Genomic DNA, 19,055 nt, shown 5'->3' with positions numbered 1-19,055 from the left:
CCCTTACCTCAGACCTCACACAATGATGTCACCAAGCAATAGACTGAAACCTCAGAAGCCATGTAATGAAATGAACCCTCCTTCCTTTATTAAGCTTTTTTTTCCTTGTGGAGGAAAAGTGACTAACACACCCACTGTACCAGTGTCTGTCAACATGAGTATGTAGTTCAAATGACTCTTAGGAGCCTGGAAATCTTCAAGTTGACACTCTCAATCGAAAATGTAAAAACTATGCGAACGCTGCTCACCATCAAGAACTCACATACACAAGGTCCACTTCTCATTTTTGTTAGCTTTGGATACACACAAGTCTGCCTTCTGTGGTCTCCAATCATTGGTTTCAGTTACACACATGAAGTCATGTGGAACAAACTGCACTCTGTCTTTCACTTAAAAATGTGACAAAGGTCCTGTAAATGTTCTTCTCAATGCAAAACCTTGCTTAGATGCTTTTTCTTTTAATTTTCTGTTCACTGATAGAGCATTTTGAGGTCTGTTTCCCCAGGATCTAACGTCTTGATCCAGTGGAAACTGCCACACACTGAAGAGGGTAAGTGTTCCAGAAATCCATGCATAAGCCTTATGTCCTTTCACTCAGAGAGAAACAGCTCACTCTGGCCCACTTCTCCTCAGTACCCAAAGACACAACATGCTTGCACTGAAGCCCCTGATGGTCCATCTCTGCAGACTCCTGAGAAGGACATGGAGTACAGCTTCTTGTCTCCAGATAATTCTCTACACTGCTGGTTTATAATCTTCTTGTGTCTCCTATTACAGACTGTGGTGGACAAGGCACAAGCCCTAGGATTTCAGAGGTAAGCATGTGAAGCTGTAGGTGGTTGTTCAGCTTTGACCTTTTGCTCTCTAGCTCATAGTGAGCTTTCAGTAAATACTAGTCATTGTTATCACCCTCATGCTAGACTGACTCCATTAATTCCTAGGTATCCTAAAAGTGCCATAGGTTTTTAATTTATGTTCCATCTCCATTTGCAGGTGATGAATAGGACCACATCTGATGTATCTCTAGCTTCAGGTACTGAAATAGCCCTGGGAAACTTGGGCTTATAGCTCAATACTATCTACATTCTTCCATATTGTCAAGCTCCCATTCCCTGCAGCTAAGTTGGGCCATACACATGCCTCTAAGGGAAATGAATTTTTTAAAAAAATCACCATTCAGCATCCTCATCCTTGTGACTGTCTTACATTCAGCTTTTTTGCACCCTGCTTCGAAAAAAATCTGTCTGTACTTTACATTTGATCCTCTGGCTTAGTTGAAGTATTTAGGTGAGTATTAATTTTGTGGCCCTTAGGTTGCATTTTAACTTAATCTAAGTCTCACCTCATTTTTTACCCTTATGGTCACCTGACTACCTTAGCCTCAGATTCCATAGGCTAAGGTGTCACCCTGTATTGGACTTATTACCAATGCTTAGCATGCTTGCAGTTTCACCCCTAGAAAGGAGCCATGATTCCAGGTTGGCTGTATATCTGTCTGCCCTATCTTCACTGTACTACTTCTGTTTTGCTGCACAGACACAGGGTTAGCATACCATACTGGCAATAATTCATTTGCATAATCACCACTGATGGGTCCATGGATCTATATCAACAAGGCCTGGGATTATGAGGGTGAACCCCAGAAAATTTCATCATCAGCTCCACAAGTCAGAGGAGACGAGTCTGCTGTCTTCTCTTAAAGGCACACTATGAAGTGTCTGACCTCCTTTGTCTTTGCGGGAGTGACCCAACACCTGCTCAATCTCAGAGCAGGGGTACAATGCTTAGCACAGATGAGGCTGGCACATGTCAGCTGAGTGGGCAAGCTGATGAAAAGTGACTCTGGCACCACTGAGTTCAGATGGAATTAAGGATTCATGAAAGCACAGAGCACACAGAAAGCACAAAGGCACAAATGAATTCTGAATGAGTCACAAGGGAGGGATGGCTGGGCTTCGAATCCCAAATAAGCAAGGAATTGCCTTTTGATGATGCTGAGCTGTAAATGTCATCATTGCCTTCGAAAACTCGGTCCCCATTTAATCCTATCAGGGATGATCAAGGGATACTGCAAGACAAGTCTTCCTGATGGACATAATGGTTTATGTGGATAAAGCTGCCAAAAACAAAGCAATTCCTTAAAGACTCTTGAAGAAACAGATTTTATTGAGCTGTTACTTTAATTTTTCAGCCATACTGAGAGTCATAGGTAGAATTCAGATAAATTCATCTTCTCTCGGCCACTTAGCCTGTAATAGAGATATGATTTCCTGGTTCTTCTTTGGGTTAGATCGCAGACCATTGCTGATGGTGATGCAATGCATGTCAGGAGAAACTCAATGTTTCAGCCATGCCTGATGGATTTATCCCTCTGCATCCCAACTCTGGGATGTCATTCTTCAGCTAGAGACAGAAAGCAGAAAAATAACAATTGTATATTTGCCACAGTATTCCTAAAAGCCATTGGGCTGAATGTGCTCAGACTCCCTAGAGTTTTTCATGTTTGTGTGTGTGTCTTACTTGTCCTGTGCTACTGATGTGCTGCAGAGCAATGCCTGTGTGTGTGTGTGTGTGTGTGTGTGTGTGTGTGTGTGTGTGTGTGTAGAGAGAGAGAGAGAGAGAGAGAGAGAGAGAGAGAGAGAGAGAGAGAGAGAGCTCTCCCTGTAGGACTCAATGGAGCAGATCTTACTCCCCTCCCACATGTGTGCTTAGAGCTGCTGCCTTGTCCTTGTCTACCAGGGAGGACAGACCATTCTTCAACCCAGACTATTCTTTCCTACCAGAGGAAGAAGAGGAAGGTCCTGGTTTAACACCAATGTCATTCTGTGTCAGCCACCTGGAATATAGCAATCTGCCTTCCATACCGGAGGTATATGCTGGAATTCTTTGAGCATGAACAGAAATACACACCCATATAAACCTGTTACAGGGCAGTATTCCCACTGTGGCAGCTTTCAAAGTAACACCAAAGGAGGGGAACAAACCGAGACCTAATTTAGAGGAAATAAATTATGTATGTGTAGCCTCCATCGACATGGCTGTTCCCAACTCTAATGTTCAGCAAGCTGATTAAACCAAGGCTGCTCTGAGCTCTGGGCTACGTGACCAGAATTCCATTAAGGGAGACTGCTTGTCAAGGAATAAGGCTTCAGTTTCCCCCCAGCTCTTCCAGCTTCTGAGTCTTCTCTGTGGTTATTCATCAGCAGAGAGAAAAGAGGCCAAGAAGCTGCTTTATGGTCTCATCATCTTAGCAGACATCTAGAAAAATTAGAGCACCTTGCCTGACAAAGGCAAATAACACTTTTATCCATTTGACTAATCACTGAAATACCACCAAACAGTCATTGTTCATCAGAAAAGCATCTTTGGACTTTGAGAATTGTCTGGTAGTTTTCAATACTTTCCTCAATTTTCACTGTTAAAAAGAGGAAGTGACTTTATATAAAGTACAGTCCACATTTAAAGTCGAGGAATATGTATTTCTCTGCACTGAAAATGCTATAGTTGGGAAGGTGTAATAATGAGATACTGTGATCTTATACTTGCTCACACTCCTCTGTGCACTGCAACCATGTTTTGATCACTGAGTGTCCACATGTGACTGAGATGAATGTAAACCACTTGTCATGCTTATTTTTAGTATTTCTAATGGTGTGTGTGTCCATAGAGGTATGTGCATATGAGTACAAGTACCCTTGGAGGCCAGAGGCTTTTATCCCCTTGGGCATGGAGTCACACAAATAGTTGTGACTCATCTGGTGTGGGAACTGGGAACTGAACTTGAGTCCTTTAGAAGAGCAGAAAGTAGTCTTAACTGCTGAGCCATCTCTCCAGCCCTTGATGAAGTTTATTTTTACTTGAATATGAAGTTCTCCACCATGAATTATATTGATGAAATGGTGCTACAATATTAAAAGTTTGGGCATGCCTGCTTAGTCTCAAACAAATAGAGAAATGACCAATTATTTGTTTATTTAATATTTAATTTTGAGGCAGAAATTTTCTGGGAGTCTGAGATGACTGTCCCAGGCTTGTCTCAAACTTGTGATAGTCCTGCCTCAGTGTCCTGGGTGCTGAAATACAAAATGAGCCATATCTGAGAATGGTTTTGAGTGGTGTCCTCGATGGAAGTAATTGAAGCTTGATAAAGCTCAATTCATTTATTCATTCAGCAGCCATTTTCTTCATATCAGCATATCAATAACATTATATAAAAGCCATCTAGGTGCACACTTAGCTTATGTGCTGATAGAAAAAAGTCAGATAATTAACAGTAGGATAAATAATAAACAGTACAGCAATGAATATGTGTGTATATTTATGTATGTGTCTATGCTTATTTACCTTTAAACTGTCTGTTAAATCAATAGGTGGTAAGTGTTGTGGAAGGACAATTTTACAAGCAGAATAATACATGTATAAGATAAAGACAGGTGTGCCTATGTTACAATACATTCAGAGAGGGAGCAATGGCATTGCTAATAAATGCCAGCTGATTAATGAAAAAGAGAAGGGAAAAGAGAGACAGGCCAGGAAATATTCAGGCAGAGGGGACTGCTCATCTGTTGTGTGAATCAGACTGGCTTGTCTTAATGAGAAAAGAGGTTACATTGAAACAGCAGAATCATGGAGTAGACAGACAGTGATGAGTGATGTGGAAGGGTTTGCATTTAGAGGAAACATCAGGGCCTTGAAGGCCATGGTGAATGTGGAGCATTGAGTAACGAGAAACTGAAGGAGCTATTAAATTAATAGGGAAAGTAACACTCTCCAATTCAACATTTAAGTGTTCACAGTGATCCAATATTGAACTGTACATGACAGAACTGGGGCAGAAGCAATGATGGTGAGCAGCTTCTGGCCTATGCTGATGGTTTTAAGGTAATTGATAAAAGTCCCTCTGGGTTTCAGCTGCACAGTTTGAGACAGAGATGACTGAAGACCATGGTGGCTGTTGTAATCTGTGTGAGTGGAGAGCCAGAGCCTACAGAAGGAGCAGGCAGAGCAAGGCAGAGCTTGGTTTGTCCTTTGGAAATAGGTAATCCCATTGTGTCATCTCAGGCATCCCAGAGGACATGTGGAGTAGCAGCTCACTGAGCAAGGTACTGGGAACTAGGGGCAGAAGATGTTTGAGGATTCACACCTTGGATCATTAGGCTGAGGCTTCTGTCACTGCTATGAGATTGGTGCGATCATGAAGAGTGTAGTGGACAGAAAAGATGGGTTCAAATACCAAGTCGTGGTCGTAAGAGACGAAGACCATGGAAAAGCCAGCCAGTGACACCAGGAAGTAGAGATCACTGAGAAAGCAAAAGAGCCAAGGTAGAATGCCTGGGATCTAAATGAAGGATATTGTCAGAAAAAGGATGAGCCTTAGGACACAGGTGAGAAGTAAAAGGTAGATCTTGGAGCCAACTCTCTCCACTGAATCACTGGGATTATAATAGTGACTATGTTTAATCTCATGCCTTCTGGGATGTTACAATGTCTCCATGCTCTACCTGAATTCTTGTACCCAGCAATATTCTACTAGCTATGAAATGCCAGTAAGACCTGTCTCCAAGTCCTACTACATTAGCACCAGGGACATAGCTCAGTGACAGTAAGCAGGGATTTTGTAAAATGGTTCTCTTTCACCAGCACCATCCCTACATACACCACCACCTCTGTACACACCATCACCCCTATACACACCATCACTGCCCTTACACACCACTACCACCTCTACACACACACACACACACACACACACACACACACCACCCCTACACACACCACCACCACCCCTACACACACACACACACACACCACTAGCCCATATACACATCATAAACACCACCACTGTCTCTGCACACACTTCTGCCCCTACACATGCTGTCACCCTTACACACACCACCACCACCATCACATATACACACACCATCAGTACCACACTACACACATCATCAGCACCACCCCAACACATATCACCACCACCACTCCTACATACACTAGCACTTCTACACACACCATCACTACCCATGAACATATACCAACAAAGACAATACTCTTTCTATGCACACCACCAGCACCACCACCCTACACAACCATCACCAGCACCCCTCCTACACAACACCATCACTACTTCCAGCACTACCACTACCCCTCCTACACACCACCACTGTCACTACTACAACATGCACCACAACCATGCACGTGCCACCACCACACAGAGAAGCATGTTAACTTGTCATTTGAATTCAAAGAATTATATTCACTATGCTAGCCTGAAATGTATACTGGGGGAGGAGGGGCGAGAGATAATTCAGCAGTTAAGAGCACTTACAGCTCTTGCCGAGGATGTTCAGTTCCCAGTATCTACATGGCAGCTTATAATAACCTGAAACTGCAGTCCCGGGGGCTCTGGCGCCCTCCACTGACTTCTGGGGCTCCTACACACATGTGATGCACATAATTCACAAAATCACACAAATAAATACATTTTAAAATTAAATGAGGATGGAAAGATAGCAAATCAGTAGTATTCTACCTATCATGTGCAACATTTGATGTCACAAACAGGGGTGGAGTGGGCTTTGCTTGGAAAATACCTATAGTTGTTGATTTACTAGCGTGTTATTATCATTAATTGGTTACACTTTCAGAATTATTATGGCACATCGGGCTATATATAGACATCTGTTCATTGCAACAAGTTCCTCTGAAATCCCAGGCAGATGTTAAGTCACCCTAACAGATTTTTTAAGGGCAGGTTCAGAAGCCACTGAGAGGCAAGTAGCTTTTCTAGGGTTAACCTCTCAAAAGAAGAAGTCCATCTCTGAGCCCTTGACTTAGGAACTAAGGTAGGGGTGTTTACCACCCCCTCAGTGGTCTGCCTTTGTAATGGATGTACCTTTGACTGTTACCAATTGCCTTTTCTGCAATTCCCAGCAGGATTCAGAGTGTGCAGCCACCAAATCTGTAAGTTTTCTGGCAGCTGCTGCTAATACAAGCATTTCCATGATTAATCAGATTAACAAGTGGCCCAGAGTCATTTGAGAGGTGGCCCTGCCTCCCTTCAGGTACCTAAACTATTACTAGCTAGTGGTTGGGAGTCACCTTGTCAGCCTGAGTTTGTTCTCTTGACCCCATTCCAAAGCCTACAGGTCACGCCTGTAGTGAGGGCATGCTGGAACTTCATGATAATCAAGAATTGATTTGCAAAGAAATAATATTTTCATACCATCAGCTTTGTTTAAGTGACTTGTGGCTGGAATGACTGTTAAATAAAGTAGGGATGTCAAGCTTTGTGCCAGAGGCATAAAGGTATAATTTAAATGCCTTAGTATGGAAAGTGAACCAAATTATCTATGCTCCTGGAAGGGTAATACAAATATACCAGACGGATCTGTCCATTCACCTCCAAGTCATTGGAACATATTACTTTACTGATAATACCATACAATAACTATAAACAATGTTTAATGAATGCCAGAAAGCCTGTGGACTACTTCAATTATTCATCATGCCTTTCCTTCCCCACAGCCCAATCAGTTCACATGAATCTTTGCAGGATTCCACAGAGGAGGAACAACTGACTGGGTTGTGGCAGAGGCATGTAATGCCTTTGTCTGCCATTATCACAAGCTGTGCTGGTCACAAACAGTCTCACCAGCCTTTCCTGTTCTGTTGAGACCTTCTACGTATCTTTGGGAAGAGTGTCCCTGCGATCTGATACTTGGTCTTGCTGTATGTTCTATGTAGTTTGTGATGTTAGTAAGAGTGTGTGTGATATGTGTGTGATATAAGTGTATGTGATGTATATATGTGTAGTGTGAGTGTTTGTACTGTGTATGCTATGTAATGTGTGATGTGTGATGTGTGTGTGTGTGTGTGTGTGAATGTGTGTGGTGTGAGTGTGTATATGTGTGTGACATGTGTGTATGTGTGTGGTGTCAGTTTGTATGGATGTGTGCTGCATAGTGTCTGGTGTGTGTGTGTGTGTTGTGTATATGGTTGTATTATGTGTGCCATGTGCTATATGGTATGTGCATACACACAGGTACAAATAGAACTATTCATCCCCATGAGAAACAAAAGATACTGGCCAATAGAATTATCTGGTGCATTTAACCATGACATTGATCATGTGTTTTCTTTCATGGGGAACATACAGTACATTCAACTTTCTCAATTCCACACCATCCTAGGGAACCATTTGCATGCTGAGCCTGGATGCTCCCATTTTATCAAAGGGAGTGAATGGGTTTATGGTGCCAACAAATCAGGTAAGGCAGGTTATAAAGCAGGTGAGGTAAGTAAAGTATTTCAAAGTCCATATACATCTGTACAGAAGGCAGAATTATATGCAATTCTCATTGTACTCATGGATTTTACAGAACCTCTTAATATAATTACTGATTCCCAATATGCAGAGAGAGTCGTCTTACACATTGAGACAGCAGAGTTTGTTCCTGATAATACAGAATTAAACTCGTTTTTACTATTACAGGAAACAATCAGAAACAGAAGCAATCCTCTGTACATTACACATATCAGATCACTAGCCCACTATACAAGGCAATGATGAGATTGATCGTTTATTAATTGGAAGTGTGCTAGAAGCCTCAGAATTTCATAAGAAGCATCATGTAAATAGCAAAGGTTTGAAAAAGGACTTCTCCATCACTTGGCAACAAGCCAAGGAGATAGTGAGAGAAACTGTCCTTCTTGTTCCTTTTATAATCAAACTCCATAGCCAGCAGGTTGTAATCCTAAGGGCGTTCAGAGAAATGTGGTTTGGCAGATGGATGTCTTTCATTTTGCAGAATTTGTAAATTTGAAATATGTGCATCATATTATAGACACATTCTCAGGGTTCCAATGGGCTACTGCTCTTAACTCTGAAAAAGCTGATTCTGCTGTTACATACCTGCTAGAGGTAATGGTAGTTATGGGTATACCTGCACAAATAAAAACGGACAATACTCCAGCATATGTCTCCACAAAATTAGAACAGTTTTTCAAATATTATAACATAAAACATGTCACTGGTGTACCACACAATCCTACAGGACAAGCAGTGGTTGAGAGATCTAATAGAACACTAAAGGAGATGCTCAATAAACAAGCTTGGAAGTCAAAACACCCCAAACATAGGTTGCATAATGCTTTATTAGCACTAAACTTTCTTAATTCCAATGAGAAAGAACAAACAGCTGCAGAAAGACACTGGACAACGGAGAAAACTGCTGAACGCAATCAGCCTGTATACTTCAAAGATGTACTAACCTCTGTATGGAAACCAGGACGTATGTAGGGGTTTTGCATTGGTTTCCACAGGAGAAGAAAAACTTTGGATACCATCAAAGTTGACCAAGATTTGAGTTAAAAAGGAAAAACCTCTTGAAGAGGACAAATGGCAGGTATTCTACTAAGGTATATCTTATAAACTAAATATAAACTTCCCAAAGGAAAGGGAAGTGTTTTGCTTTTATCTTCACAGGAAAACTCATCTCCAGAAGTCAAAGGACACTGCATGGGTAGATACTTAAGAAGAGAAGGTAGCTATAACCATCAAACAAAAGGAACGTGCTATACGGTACACTTTACAGCTGTCTCTCAGAGAACTCTATTTCTCCTTATTTCCTAGTCCCTATTCAATTAAACCAATGCTGAATTTAGAGGTGGATTTGGCTTTCCTCTTCTAAAATCCAAGCACAGTGTTTAACTAAACTTTAGAGTTTCTGTATTGTATCAAGAAGCCAATTGATGTAATACAGAATAAGAGAAGAATTTGGGGACTGTCTTTGTCTTTTCTTGGCTCTTTCTTTCAAAGTGTATACCCTCTCATAATCGTTATTCCTCCATGTTTGCCTTTTTCTGCATTCGTACATACACAAGCAAACATTTCTCTGCTAACTGTTTATGTTTGAGTCCCACTCAACCAATGAAGACATGCCTGACAGCAATCCCTGGACACCCCGGAAAGAAAATGGCCATACCTCCTCAACTACGCTGGATCCAACTTGTTCCATTTCAACAGACACTCCAGCCAGAGCTTCGGATACTGACTTCAATCAAGTTGAGGATTTCAAGAGAGATCTTCATTCAAGTGAATCCCATCTAACATGGACTGGATACAATCCATTCAAGACTTTCACTACACTAACATTTCCTTCCTACAGGACCCCACAAGGCTGTTGTCATCCCATTTCAGCAGGAAGTAACTTGGAGGATGCTATGTCTCCTTTCCTCCATTGTTGTCTCTTAGGATAGTGTATATATCTAGTTAGGGATAGCTTCCTATTGTATATGGTTGGGATTGGAAGGAGGTGTTCAGGCTTGGACACCTCTTTCAGATGACTTTAGGATTCAGTTAAAATAGATAGGATGAGACATGAGCAGATTGCTGTGTCTTCTTATATTTCACCTTTATGATTGTTAATTTTGGATACTTTACACTGTTAAGTTTTAATCCTCTTTTAGACTAAAAGGGGAATTGTAGGGGATGCTGTAGCCAAGCCTGCTTAGGGGCTGGAGTGGTTAGGGTGACGAAACCCTCTGGTGGAGGGTTTCGGTTTCCGTTTCAGCATTCGGCTTTCTGTACAGACTGCTGCCCGCCGGCTAGCTAGGTCACTGTGTAAGTAAGGCTTTTTCCCTATTAAAATCCCTGTATTTCTACCTGGCTCGTATTGTTAATTTCCCACATTAGCTGTCATGTGGTACCTCTGCTTTAGAACCTTGTTTTAGTGATGCCTTTTCACCTACTGAAACAGTTTTTTTTCCCATAGAGTTTGTTAGATTATGAAACCCTAAACAATCACTTCATAGGCAAATACCTCTTAAAGTAAATTCTTGGTTTCAGTTAGGTAACTTGGAGATATTTAGAGCAGTGCCACAGTTGCTGAAAGCCCTGACTTACAAATGAAAGGTTTGTTTCTCCATCCCACTTCATCCACCTTTTAACTGAAAAGACTAGAAATCTAAAGTCTAATTCGATATCACACCTGCAAACTACAGAGGTTGGTTTACCCAGGAGGCTGAGAACACTGAGGAAAAACTGAGGAGAAAAAGCACTTTGATGGTACTGGGCATGTGCCTTTAGGATCTTGAAGGGCTTCCGATGAGTTTTAATCAAAGTGGAAAATGGAACAACCTGTTTCTTGCACCTATAAGTAAAGAAAGAGAAACCATTGATTTTTGATGTGCAGGCAAGCACAGAGAAAAGAGAAAAAAAGATTCTGTTTTTCACTTATAAATCCATTAATTTTTCACGATGTACTCAGCCTTAGAGAGATTTTATATACAAGAGGGGGTTTTATGATGAGTCCAAGGGCAGAATATATGGGAATCAATAAGTTGTCAAACAATTGGATGTTTCATGAAGATGAGAAACCACTGTATTCATTCTTTAAAAAAAGAAACCAAGCCGAATCTATTGTATCTTCTTGTGAATGTTTTTCATTCAACCCTGAGACAAAAGACTTGCTGTTGTTAAGAGCACCAAGGTCCAGAATAGCTATGTGACTATTATTATAATTCTTTTTCTTTAAAATATGCATCTGTGTCCCTGATGGATAAGCTTTGTGTTCACCCAGCTCTAGGAACTGATTGATGTCTCAGGGTGTAATGTATATTTAAGTCAGATTCGTGGCCCATTAGCCATGCAAGCACCATGCCTATGCCCACTGCTCTGTTCTCCTTTGCTCCATTCTGCATTACACAATATTTATACACCTGCCTCTGTTCCCATATCGCTTTATAAACACATCAGCAAATCACATGTGTGTTAAGTGGAGGTAGCTAGAAGGTTATGAATTTATCACAGCCTCAGGCTGTTCTGTGAAAAATTAAATATCACACCAGCCACTGAGGTCCCTACCAGGCAATTGGTCAGAATGAACTTCAGACAGATTGAAACTTTTCTTATTGAAGGCAAGTCAGTGGCAAGCCCAAATGTTATATATTGTAGTCCTGAGCTAGACAGAAAATTACACCATGCTAAAGACTGGCCTCTCATTTCTACAAGACTGTGGCTTAAGATTTCCATAGAAAACAGAAGTTATGGTGAATAATAAAAGTCATAGCAATAGATGTCTGGTGGGGATGAAGGGTCAACATCTTTCATCTGTACTCCAAGCACCTGAAGCAGTTTTCATTTTCAGGAAGAATGGGCTTCAGATTAATTACAAATACAAAACAGAAAGGATGTCCGTTTGCATAAAAACACACATCTATTTTATCTCTTGAGTGATCCTTTCTCCTCACCTGTAGAAACCTATCAGGCACTAGAACAGTGTTCTTAAACTGTAGTCATGACCCCTTTGGGGGTTGCATATCAGATATTTACATTATGATCCATAGCATCAGTCAAATTACAATTATGAAGTAGCACAAAATAATTTTATGGTTGGGGGTCACTCCAACATGAGGATCTGTATTAAAGAGTCACAACATTAGGAAGGTTGAGAACCACTGCTCTAGAATGTGGGTAGAAAAGGGGTGACAGGACACTGGTACACAGGTTTTTCCTAAATACACTCTGGTTTTCAACAGGCTTTAGTTGCAAGACAACCTCCCCACCCCCGCCTTAATCTGAGGGACTCAAAAGCTACATGATCTGTTCAATGATGCAATGATGGGTGTCAAGTTAAGTTTAGATAAGAAGCAGTTCTCCTGAAAGGTCCTGCAGCCAATTGTAGGGATCATCTGACAAAGCTCTGTGCTTGTAAAATGAGATGTTATCACTTATGTGACATATATAGATAGACTGCCCATAATTGAAAACAAAAATGTGAACAATAACAACAATGTTTTTGCTTTATTTACATGAACTAAATAGAATAGAAACCTTTCAGAGCTGGAAGAGTTCCTTGAGTAGGCCTACTGAAGGGTTTTCCAGTAGGGGAGTCTATAAGGAAGGTTCAAGTTTCCTGGCAATCATTAGTTCCGTGGAGTGCTACCTGTCTTTCTCCAGGTGCTTTCTGGCTCCTGTTTTACAGGCCACTTCTACTGGACTCTTTGGACTAATTCTCACCAGTGAGCTCAGAGTCAAAATGAAAACCATCATGGATTGCACTTACCCCTTTCTTTCTAGAAAAACCACCTGCAATTTTCATGAATAGTGTGTATTCTGTCAGCACATTATTCCTGAATGGCTATGAAGCAAATGTCCCTTTTCCTCTCGTGAGACCATAATAAACACCAAGAAGAGAGGGAGAAGTAGTGTTTGGAAGTAATTGTTGTTGCTACATGATCTAGCACATCCCGACCTGTCTGAAGCTCTGGTATATTATTTAAAGACTACAGATATACATCAGTTTCTATGCCAGGGGATATTTCAAGGCTTTGAAGTGTTCATAAGAAACTTAAATATTCAAGAGAGTTATCTTATGGGAAGCTTTTCCTCAATCTATTTACTACAACTTCAGGATACTAAAGACTTCATTATTCCAAAAGTAATTAGGGAAATGAGTGATTTTTCCCCTATCTATGTAGTTTACAAAAGTTAAAGTTCAAAGAAAGGAAGTCTTCAACAAAGTCATATTCAGTGGGATAGGCAGTTAGCAGCAGATATGGAAGGTCTCTTTGCCCTGGCAAAACAAAGAACCTTCATAAATGCTTCCAATATTTGCTATTTACCACACCGCTTACATAAGTTTTCAAAGTGTAGGGGCTGAGGGGTAGCTCGGTCAATAAAGTATTTGCTGTATAGCAAATACTTTTAAAAAAAAGCCAGGCAATGTGTGTTTGTAATCCCAATGATGTAGACAGAGAAAGAGGCAGGTTCTTTGAACTTGCTGAGCAGGGAGCCTAATCTAGTAGGGTGAGTTCTAGGCTAGTGTGAGACCCTGCCAACCAAGTTAAGTTAAATTAAATTAAAATCATAAGAGGTGGAATGATGACTCAGTGGTTACTCATACTTTGTAAAGAACGTGAATTCAGTCCACAGCACCCATATGGTTGTGTACACACATCCACTTAATTCATCTATAGGGTAAAAATATTTTTAGTTACTGATGGCATACCAGAGGTAGGACACACATACATTAAGTAGATAGATAGATAGATAGATAGATAGATAGGCAGATAGATAAAAAAGGCCTAATTTAAAGAGGACATCCATGCCACCTTGGCATATAAAATAAATAAATAAGCAAATAAATAAATAAACAAGATGAAAAAACACTTATATTTTGCTCACAGAGAATTAATATAAAGAAATCACACAAAAATATTCCAAGACAAAAGCTGGGTTCAGTGCTTTATTTTTTGTTTTAATTAATTTTTATTTAAATTAAAAAGAATCTTATTTTACATACCAATCCCAGTTCCCTTTCCATCCTGTTCTCAGTGGGAAAAAAGTGTCTGCGGGATATCATTGGAACCATAGCTTCTGGGTCTCTACAGCAGATCCAGTCCCTTGCTAAAAGCCTTCAGGAAGAATTCCAAGGATGTAATGAATTTGTTTTCCTTGTAGAAATGTTTGGGGGAGAGAGGAGTGAGGGAGAGTAGGAGAGATAGAGGCATAGAGAGGGAGAGAGAGAGACAGACAGAGAGACAGGAAGAGACAGAGTCCAGCCTGAAATATAAGGAAAAATACCTGGTTGCTACGCTTATTTTTAAGCTGTGGAAGACCGGTTTGGAAGAATTTACTGTGATGATGCTGGTGTGCTGCCAAGAACCTCCTTGACCTTCACAAACCATAGGTGAGAGTGATGCCTCTGTGGTAGAGGGAGGAAGTCATTACCCAGCCTTCGGATTTAAGCATGATATCAGAGGAGAGGAACAAAAGCTGCCTTTTGTGTAAAGAACCCAGCAACTGGAGAACACCATATATTTCTTAATTCAGAGAATCTTCAAAATGTGTTTCTTAAGGTTACCTTTTGTGTCAGCCCTCAACTTGACCTTGAGGCATCATTGAGGCATAAATCACCAGGTGACACTTGATTACATAAATTTCAGGCAGGTCCTAATTCTGTAGCTTTCTTAAAATATGGCTGCTGAATGAGGCTTTCCCAGGGCTCTAGGAAGTATTCAGATTGCATTGGGTTTTTTTTTTACCCTAGTGAAATGAGATTTTTAGTTAAAAAGTAATGAAATGTGATTAAAGCATAAATAATTTAAAAGATCTGAGTATTGGGCTGAACAGTGGTGTGTGAATAATTTCGTCTCATGCACCAGGGAGTATACTGGTAGGCAGGCACAGGTGGGGAGTACAAAATGCTAAACATTGCCTTGAGGGCATCAGATATAATGGTTGGAGCCGACAAACCTCTTTTCTTTTCAGCCAGAAATTGTCCTCCGAAAGCCCGCTGCTGCGCTGCTTTAGTCGGCAGAGCAGATTGATACAAGAGGACGTGCTGCCCAGCCCAACAGAGCGCCCTCTGTGTCAGCAGACACATCATTGAGGTGCCAGGCATAGAGGAGCTCCCCCGGGGAAAAGACAGGGTATTGGAATAAACAGGGTTGGAGTAAGGATGAACTTGAAGTATGGCTGCTGTAAGCAAGGGCTTCCCTGGGAGAACAGGGGTACGTGATAGAAGCTCCGACTAGGGCTTGGAAGGAAGTAGACACTTGAACCTTGAAACCCTCCAGTCTTCTTCAAGAGCATTTCCCAAACACCCACCTCCCACAACAAATCGGATTCCTACACTTTGTAAGGTCCATCTGTCAAACAGAAGAGAGTAGGTGTTGTTAAGAAATTGTGGTCTGCATCTCACACGAAAATAGGATTTTAAAACATCTGACCGGGGCCTGACGAGATGATTTAGTAGTTAAAAACATGCGCTGTTCTCTCAGAGGACCTGAGTTTGGTTCCCAGAACTCATGTCAGTGACCCACAACTGCCTGCAACTCCAGCTCCAGCGAATCAAATGTCCTCTTCATCTGATTGGCTCCCTTTTCCTGGCTCCCCAGTCATGCCTACACCTTGCAAATGTATTCATTTTAAAGTTCACCCACCTCCTTTTCTTCCTCATGACCCAGTTCTTTCATGACTCGGATCTAGTAAGTACTCTCAGGAAAAATGTTCCAGATTTGACAGCCTTTTAAAATTTTATTCCCAGAGCTACAATTTATAAAGAAAGAAAATGAGAACTATGAGAATTTAGAATAATACACTATGAAAGGTGGGCTTCCTAAATTTCCTGTCATTGATTTGCAGAAGATGCACACGCCTGCTTGAAAAGCCGGGAGCTGAAAGTATGGACCAATTTCATTGTGCCTTTCACTAATTAGTTTACTTTAAAACATTGTTTGGAGTCTGGTGATGCTGAGTTGTGCGCTCATTGCTAACACAGAGATGAAGATCCAAAGAGACTTCAGAAATTGGCATTTGAACAACACAACACAGAGCAGGGAGATGAGAGATAGAAATAATCCCAAATTCTGCAGAAGACAGACTGGTAAACAAATCATTGGCCAGGAGGATGCGGGGCTGAGGAGGGCCGAGAAGGGGAGAAGGAGTTTCATTCATGGAGAAAAATAGGAAGTACAGACATGCTTGGCTGAATAACAGCATGGGTTAAGGGGAAATGTCTAACCACAGAGAGAATTTGACTAATGAGCAAGACTGCACAGGTTACTGCATGCTGTGTTTGGGAGTTTGAGGAAACCCATCAGTAACTGAATTCTAGTTCTACATTTCCTGTAACAAATTATTACAAACTATGTAGTTGCAAGTAATGAGACTTGTTTTTTCATAACTCCAAGACCAGAATTCTCAAGTCAAGCTCTAGTGGCTACAACTACATAGTCAAGACAAAAGTGAAGCCATGATATCTCTGAAGTTTCTAGAGAATATTCCATATGGTAGTTATTATATTCTCAACATTCCCTTGACTGTCGAAATTCTGCCTCCCACTTCTTGTGGCCATCTTCCTCCTGGATCTGTTTTCTCTTCTAATAATGGACATTAACTGGATTCTGATCTCTTCTTCACAATTACAACTAAAGAAACTATTTTCCAATAGGATTGAACTCTGAGATTCCAAGCAGACATGAATTTAGAAAAAGATTGTGAAAAAAATTAATATACTAATCAATGTCAGTTTTGAAGCTAGAATGGGAATAACCTAATAGTCGCAATTCAGAAAGCATCAACTATTATGCACTGTCTCCAAACTCTTAGTAAACACAGGTACGTGGGTTACCTGAAAAGTGCATAGACTAGTATGTTAAGATAGGAATGGTAGTTCAGGTTTTAGGAGGGAGTGATAGGAGGTGATGATGATGGTGTCAATAATAATGAAAGTGGTGTTCACTATGATGATGATGGTGGTGATTATGGTGATGATGATAGTGATGAGAACAATGATAATGAGGATGATGGTGTGAGAATACAGATGATCACAATGAAAATAATGGTGATAATAAAGACTATATTTAGGATGACAGTGATGATGATCATGGCCATCATGAAGATAACGGCAGAATGTTCCTTTGTTTAACATTTTTTGGGTGTTCTATGCATTGCTTTTACATGGATTACAGGATAGTCATGATGGTACAAGCATCATATTTTTTTTCAGTGAGGCTTAAATTTCAGCTAGATTAATCTAGACCTTGCTCAGATAGGCATGTTCTCTAATACCTGTCTGTCATTGTAAAGATTTTATCTCTGTCCTAAACCCCTTTCCTATATTATTGACCCATGACCAAAAATTTCCAGCCAAGTTCTTAACTATCACTTACATACCACAAAGCACATATAAACATACTCAGACCCACAGGTCTTTACTGTGTGAAAATAGCTAATTTTCTGAGAAAACCTCTGCATCTAATAGCTAAGAGGTAATGACCAGCCATGTGCATTTCTTTATTTCTATGTTAGATATGCACTGAGGAGATTAATATGAGTTACTGAAAAGGAGCATCTTGGAATACTGGGGGTATTTGATAAGTAGTTCATCAACAAATAAATGAATGTCCCAAATGACCATTTTCTTTCATTTGCCCCTGCAGTGAACTTTCGTGACACTGCCACTGCCTTCATGTAGCATCGACAACACTTAGAGGAATTCGATAAATATCAAATAAAAGCATGAACACGGGACAGCAAGGGGCCCAGAAAGATGCTGAAAGGTTTACACCATCTGCTCAACCAAACCCAGATGAAGAAATAACCACCTCTCTCATCCTGTGTGAATTTTATTTTAAAATTTTAAAAAGGTGCACACTGGCTAGAACACACCATGCTAATTTTCTGTTTCACAAAAATCAAAATTCAGAGTAGTTTAAACAAAAGCTTCCATCTGTTAACTCCAGGATGAGGGTGCATAGTTCATCTCTCAACCACACCACTTCCTGAGACAGTAGCATATTGATTTCCAAACAGTGGAACATTCCATCTTCAAACTGATTCATGAAGCACCAAAGAAAATGCAAAAAGGACAGCAAATTTCCTGTCCTTTTCAACTTAATTAAGAAGTTGCTCAGCCCTGAGTTCTTATGAATATTTAGAATGAGAAACCTGTGGGTTCTTTTCTTTTTTAAGATCATGTTCTCCTTGATATGTCTTAAAAATAAAAATACCTGGTGATCAGCTTGCTCTGCTGATGAGATGGAGCAGCACTAATGTTACTAATGAGGTCTCCCACTGCCTATTCTGGTATCATGAAGATTTGCTGTATTCGAAATGAACAAGAACAGCCAGCCCCTTCAAAGGGCACCTGCTCCTGTACCTAGGATGGAGCAGCAAGGGCAGAGGGGACCCTGTAAACCTGATCAAGAGAGTAAAGACAGACCTCATTTTACAATTAGCACACAGAGAAGATGAATCTTCTGTCAGGCATGCATTTTAAATGCCCCAGTAGGGTAGCCAAGATCATCATAACAGTGAGATCATGTTTATGTTATGGCAGTGTATAATGGTGGAGTGGTGGGATCTTGTTCTTTCGCTAAAAATAATTGTCTGACAGATATTGGATGGAATTGGCTTATGCAGATAGAAAAATAGATACAATGCTCACTTGTTTAGTCATTAAATTATTTTATTAAAAATGAAACCTAGAGCTGGAAAAGTGGTTAAGAACACTGGCTGCTCTTTTACAGGACCCATATCTGATTTCCAT

The 19,055-nt window shown here is 40.6% G+C and overlaps 1 long non-coding RNA gene across 1 annotated transcript; it reads left to right on the top strand.

The window, feature by feature from the left end:
- The first annotated feature begins 423 nt into the window (after window positions 1-423).
- Window positions 424-8,317, top strand: LOC118238457. Its single transcript, XR_004768880.1, has 4 exons — window positions 424-550; window positions 634-815; window positions 994-1,033; window positions 8,190-8,317. It is a non-coding gene; the product is annotated as an uncharacterized LOC118238457 (long non-coding RNA).
- The last annotated feature ends 10,738 nt before the right edge of the window (window positions 8,318-19,055 follow it).

This window comes from Cricetulus griseus, chromosome 3, assembly GCF_003668045.3.
Source record: "Cricetulus griseus strain 17A/GY chromosome 3, alternate assembly CriGri-PICRH-1.0, whole genome shotgun sequence".
Taxonomy (NCBI): Eukaryota; Metazoa; Chordata; class Mammalia; order Rodentia; family Cricetidae; genus Cricetulus; species Cricetulus griseus.
This window is presented reverse-complemented; position numbering and strand designations above follow the sequence as displayed.